This window comes from Trachinotus anak, unplaced genomic scaffold (genome assembly GCF_046630095.1).
Source record: "Trachinotus anak isolate AG129_WGS33_773 ecotype Australia unplaced genomic scaffold, CSIRO_AGI_Tana_v1 ptg000021l, whole genome shotgun sequence".
In the NCBI taxonomy this organism is placed as follows: domain Eukaryota; kingdom Metazoa; phylum Chordata; class Actinopteri; order Carangiformes; family Carangidae; genus Trachinotus; species Trachinotus anak.
Window position 1 is genome coordinate 29,682,095 of NW_027273872.1, and position 6,146 is coordinate 29,688,240.

Sequence of the window (6,146 nt, forward strand, 5' to 3'; positions counted from 1 at the left end):
CCGACCAGAATGAATGAAGTGAACTCACAGGGGGAGTAGAAGGGCCTGCAGTTTATGATGAAAGTCTCCAGGTCAGGAGAACAGTGCTGCAGGATCACTGTCACGTCTTTGCACCAGCCACTGTTTTCATAAAAACACATTCCTCCACCTTTCATTTTGCCGGACTGAAGAGCTGGAAGCCGGCCATCTCCAGCGCAGAGTCTGGATCGATCCACACAGCCACATCTCCGTGAAGCACAGAACGGAAGATGAAGAAAAGTCTCTGTTCTTCTGCAACAGTAGCTGAAGTTCATCCAGCTTGTTGGGCAGTGAACGCACGTTGGAGAGAAAGATACCTGGGAGCGGTGTGCAGAGTGCGCGCTGGTGGAGACGCACCACAGCACTGGCACTTTTTTCTCTCCTCTGGCGTTTCACTGCGAGAGCAACGGTCAGTGCACCTTTGACCAAAATGTCCAACAATTCCACAGGTGAGTCGAGAAAGATGGGGAAAAAAATCCACTGGAGTTGTTTCTCTTATGTTAATGAACTCTTCTCTGGTGAAAGAGCTCCGGAAACCAAGGCAGACAACTGAATTTACAAAGAAAATAAGGCAAAAGAGTGCGCACCAAAACACAGAGGCAGCCATCCGCAGCGCCATGGCAACATAAGCGAACATAAGTGACACACGGTTTACTCACCACTGCTTTGTTTAATATTTGTGACTGAGGCTAATACTAAGATGTGTCCTCTGTTTTCATGTGATCTGCATCTTCACCCCCACTCTCAATGATGGACTCCAATCCTGTGATGAGCTCCAAGCTGAGGCTGGTTCATGACCCCGACCATCCAGGAAGAGGCAAAACTCATCTGTGACCAAGACTACGAGGACATTTGTTGCTCTGTTTATATTTGTATTAATGTAAAGATACATTTGGTGGACATTTGTTCATAGTTTGCTTGCTTTAATGATGAGTATTGTTGATGAACTTCTTTTATTGTCTAAAATCTAAAATCTCAAAAACAAAGTGGATATGTTAAAGTGTCAGACTTGGGTTTGGGTTGTTATATGAACACTTGTCTACACTGTGCATATAGTTTGCTGACTTTATATGATAAACTCTTATTTTCAAAAATAAAATCTCAATTTGAGTGGATGTGTTTAAAACTGATCTGTGTCTTTGTTTCACATGATTTAAAATCTCATCTCTTTATAGATCCCCTTCTGTCTGTTTTCTACACTGACCTCCACAAATGTTACCTGCTCACCCTCCAACCTCACCTCTCACCACACACATGCTAATATGGCTGCAGCCACATCTTTTGTTTGGGTTAAAGGCTGCCTGCTCATGCTCTGTGTGCCTCAGGCTGTGACAGTTGGTTACAGACAGCTGTCTTTCAGAACTTCACTGACATTTGTGGTTTATACTACACCACAAACACATGGAGTATTTTGTCTGGTAGTTGACACAAGAACTCAGGTTTATGGCCTCTCTTTTCTGCTGACCTTTGACCTTAGCATTTTTGGCAAATCTTAATGTACAGACTTTTTTTTATTAATCAGCCTGTGGAATCACAGTGTCTCAGACCAGACAGAAAAAACTTAGGTTGAATAAACTTCATGATGACAGTAATGACAAGAAAGCAGAAACCGTCTGTCCCAGCCCCTGCCTCTCGGCGCCCCCTCGATGCTCTTAGCTGAAATGTTTGTGTTACATTTACAAAATCAAACAAACACACCAGAGCTGACACAGGAACTCAGTTGATGACCTGTCTTTTCTGCTGGCCTCTGACCTTTGTATTCTTGGCAATGTCGAACATGTCTTTCAAATGTACAAAGATCAGCCCTGTTGTTACAGAAACAAATTGTTTCCCTCAGCCAGGAATAGTGTAAGGACTCTTCTTCAGTTTTCTTCTGAACTGGGACTATGACTTATCGTGGCAAACGCTGATCCTGACCCTGATCAAGAACGAAAGTCAGACTGAAGAAAAAAGAAGCTGAATCAGTCATAGTTGAGACTGGGAGAAAGTCCTCCTCCATTCACCCCATACAGTCAGGTCCATAAATATTGGGACATCAACAAAATTATCATCTTTTGGTTCTAAACACCACCACAATGGATTTGAAATGAAACGAACAAGATGTGCTTTAAATGCAGACTTTCAACTTTAATTTGAAGGTATTTACATCCAAATCAGGTGAACGGTGTAGGAATTACAACAGTTTCTATATGTGCCTCCCACTTTTTAAGGGACCAAAAGTAATGGGACAAATTAACAATCATAAATCAAACTTTCACTTTTTAATACTTGGTTGCAAATCCTTTGCAGTCAATTACAGCCTGAAGTCTGGAACGCATAGACATTACCAGACGCTGGGTTTCATCCCTGGTGATGCTCTGCCAGGCCTCTACTGCAACTGTCTTCAGTTCCTGCTTGTTCTTGGGGCATTTTCCCTTCAGTTTTGTCTTCAGCAAGTGAAATCCAATCAAATCAAATGACTTTAATGATCCCAAACTGGGAAATTGTTGCGTTGCAGCAGCAGCATAACTTACAATATATACAATACGATACAGAAAGTAACAAAAAAGAATGTACAATATTTCAATAAGGGCACAATAAGGGCTGTTAGGGCTGAGAGTGTATTTACACTATTTACACATGAAGGGCTGTGGTGTTGTCTGCACCACTGGTGTTGGCATACAGCAGATCCAGGGTTTTATTGTCTCTGGTGGGGCAGTCAACATACTGGTGGAAAGCTGGTAGTAGCCTGTCCAGTGTGACATGGTTGAAGTCCCCAGTTATGATGGTGAAGGCATTGGGGTCTGAACCCGTGTAACGGTGGAGGTGATGACGTCACAGACAGTCACTTCATCGGCTGTTGGGGGGAGGTAAACAGCAATAACAATGGCGGACGTGAGCGCCCGTGGCAGATAATACGGCCGCATTCCCACAGCCAGCAGTTCAATGTCCGGGCTACAGAGACGTTCCTTCACGTGCACATGTCCGGGACTACACCACTTCTCGCTCACGTACAGTGCAATCCCTCCTCCCTTCCTCCTCCCGCTGCTAACAACGTCCCTGCCCGCCCGAACAGTGCTGAAGCCGGGTACCGCCACGCTGTGGTCCGGGATGTGCGAGTGCAGCCATGTCTCAGTGAAACACAACACACTGCACTCCCGGTATTCCCTCTGAGTGTTAACCAGCGCGGCGAGCTCGTCCGTCTTATTCCCCAGAGACCTCACGTTCCCCATGATAATCGCCGGTACAGCTGGGCGACATCTCCTCTTCTTCGCCCTCAGCTTGGCTCCAGCTCTGCACCCCCGGCGCCTCCTCCGCAGCTCCTCCGGGATCACTGGCCTCGCTTCGGGCAGCAGCTCAGGTTTGCACAGCGCGATCAGCTGGGCCCGAGAGTAAACAATGCCGGCACCGTCGCGTCTGTTACCCTCCGTTGCTATGGATGCCAACAGCAGCCAACAGCAGCCAACAGCAGCCAAACAGCAGCCAACAGTAGCCAACAGTAGCCAAACAGCAGCCAACAGTAGCCAACAGTAGCCAACAGCAGCCAAACAGCAGCCAACAGTAGCCAACAGCAGCCAAACAGCAGCCAACAGTAGCCAACAGTAGCCAAACAGCAGCCAACAGTAGCCAAACAGTAGCCAAACAGCAGCCAACAGTAGCCAACAGCAGCCAACAGCAGCCAAACAGCAGCCAAACAGTAGCCAACAGCAGCCAAACAGCAGCCAAACAGCAGCCAACAGTAGCCAAAAGACGGCCAGAAAAGTTTAAAAAAAGAGAAAAGTCATTGTCTCTAGTGATTTGACAATGACTGACAGAAAATGTACCCGTGGACAGGACGGAAATAAAAAAGAAAGTACAAGAAAGTACAAAAACAAAAACAAAGGAGCCGCTGCAACAAGCTGCCACTTAGAACGGCGCCATCTTGGGAAAAAAATGTCTGAATTGGCTGAATATGAGCAGATAATATTGCCCAAAACACTTCGGAATTCATCCTGCTGCTTTTGTCAGCAGTCACATCATCAATAAATACAAGGGAACCAGTTCCATTGGCAGCTACACATGCCCACGCCATGACACTACCACCACCATGCTTCACTGATGAGGTGGTATGTTTTGCATCATGAGCGTTTCTTTTCCTTCTTCATACTCTTCTCTTCCCATCACTCTGGTACAAGTTGATCTTTGTCTCATCTGTCCATAGGATGTTGTTCCATAACTGTAAAGACTTTTTTAGATGTTGTTTGGCAAACTCTAATCTGGCCTTCCTGTTTTTGAGGCTCACCAGTGGTTTACATCTTGTGGTTGAACCCTCTGTATTCACTCTGGTGAAGTCTTCTCTTGATTGTTGACTTTGACACACATACACCTACCTCCTGGAGAGTGTTTTTGATCTGGCCAACTGTTGTGAAGGGGTTTTTCTTCACCAGGGAAAGAATTCTTCGGTCATCCACCACAGTTGTTTTCCGTGGCCTTCCGGGTCTTTTGGTGTTGCTGAGCTCACCGGTGCGTTCTTTCTTTTTAAGAATGTTCCAAACTGTTGATTTGGCCATACCTAATGTTTTTGCTATCTCTCTGATGGGTTTGTTTTGATCTTTCAGCCTAATGATGGCTTGCTTCACTGATAGTGACAGCTCTTTGGATCTCATATTGAGAGTTGACAGCAACAGATTCCAAATGCAAATAGCACACTTGAAATGAACTCTAGACCTTTTATCTGCTCCTTGTAAATGGGATAATGAGGGAATAACACACACCTGGCCATGGAACAGCCGAGCAGCCAATTGTCCCATTACTTTTGGTCCCTTAAAAAGTGGGAGGCACAAATACAAACTGTTGTAATTCTTACACCATTTACCTGATTTGGATGTAAATACCTTCAAATTAAAGCTGAAAGTCTGCAGTTAAAGTACATCTTGTTCGTTTCATTTCAAATCCATTGTGGTGGTGTTTAGAGCCAAAAAGATGAGAATTGTGTCAATGTCCCAATATTTATGGACCTGACTGTATGTTGCATTTAACTCACTATCAACATGTTGGAGTTGTAAACCTGATCCAGTGTTTAAACATTACACACCAAATTAAAACTTTCACTTCTAAAAGTAAGTTGAAAAAAAAAGAGATACATTTTAAGGTGAAATCTTTCCAAATGAGGGGGTTGAGACATGTGGTGATATAAAAACAATGCAGAATGTGTGTGTCTGTGGAGCTTCTGTGGAGGTGCTTTGCAGTTCTTTAAAATCACAGGGCCAGTGGCTGAGTCATAAGCCTGGGTGCTGGAGCTCTAATACAGGGGAGGAGAAGCATGTGTGTGGCTGTGGAGGTCTTATGGAGGTGCTGTGTGGCCCTTTAACATCACAGAGCTTCTGCTGACCTTTGACCTTTTGCATTTTTGGTAATTGCAAGCATGTCTTCTTAATGTACAGACGTGTTTTATTCATCAGCCTGTGGAATAATAGTGTCTCAGATCAGACAGAAAAAACTTAGGTTGAATAAAATTCAAAATGACATTAATGACAAGAAAGCAGAAACCCTCTAGTGTTGTCAGTGGTGCAGCGGGACCTTGTGTGGGCAAGTGATCAAAAATAGTCTTGTATTTCATGCTGGAAAAATCTGGAAAATGTTTGTGTTTGTGACATTTACAAAATCACAAACACACCAGAACAAAAGTTAAAAAACATACCTGAAATTGAACTATTTGGAAAGCCTTGAGTCTGTCCTGAACCATCAGTGTTTATGAAGTTCTAACAGCTTTTGTTTTAATAGGAAAGAATATAACAATGCAAAAATAAGTGACATTTTAGTACTGACTATGTATAACTCCTAGCAGCACAGGGCTGATGGTAATGGCACTGGGGGGATAACGTAGCTGCTGTAAGTTTGCCATTCTAGCAGGACTGACCAGGCAAACGGCAGCCAGTGTCTTCACCTCATCATTTTCTCCTGGTTTACAGGAATTTATTATCTGTATACATGCCCAGTGCAGCCGGGTGTGTTACATATGCAGACATTATTTTGTAAGTACACTACAGGCCAATAGTTTGGAAGCAAGGGCAATACAGGCCAAACATTTGGAAGCAACTTCAAGTGTCTATTCACAATGCCTTTCTTAAAAACCAGTATGAGTTCTTTGGATTCTGGGATGTATTTAC

The 6,146-nt window shown here is 44.1% G+C and overlaps 1 protein-coding gene across 1 annotated transcript in view; it reads left to right on the top strand.

Annotated features, from left to right (window-relative positions):
* Positions 1 to 342: 342 nt before the first annotated feature.
* The window catches only part of LOC139606035 (uncharacterized), a 37,944-nt gene continuing 32,140 nt past the window's right edge, over positions 343 to 6,146 (top strand). The window contains exon 1 of the mRNA XM_071457994.1: positions 343 to 467. The gene's annotated coding sequence lies outside the window, so the exon portion shown is untranslated. The remainder of the gene's footprint in view (positions 468 to 6,146) is intronic.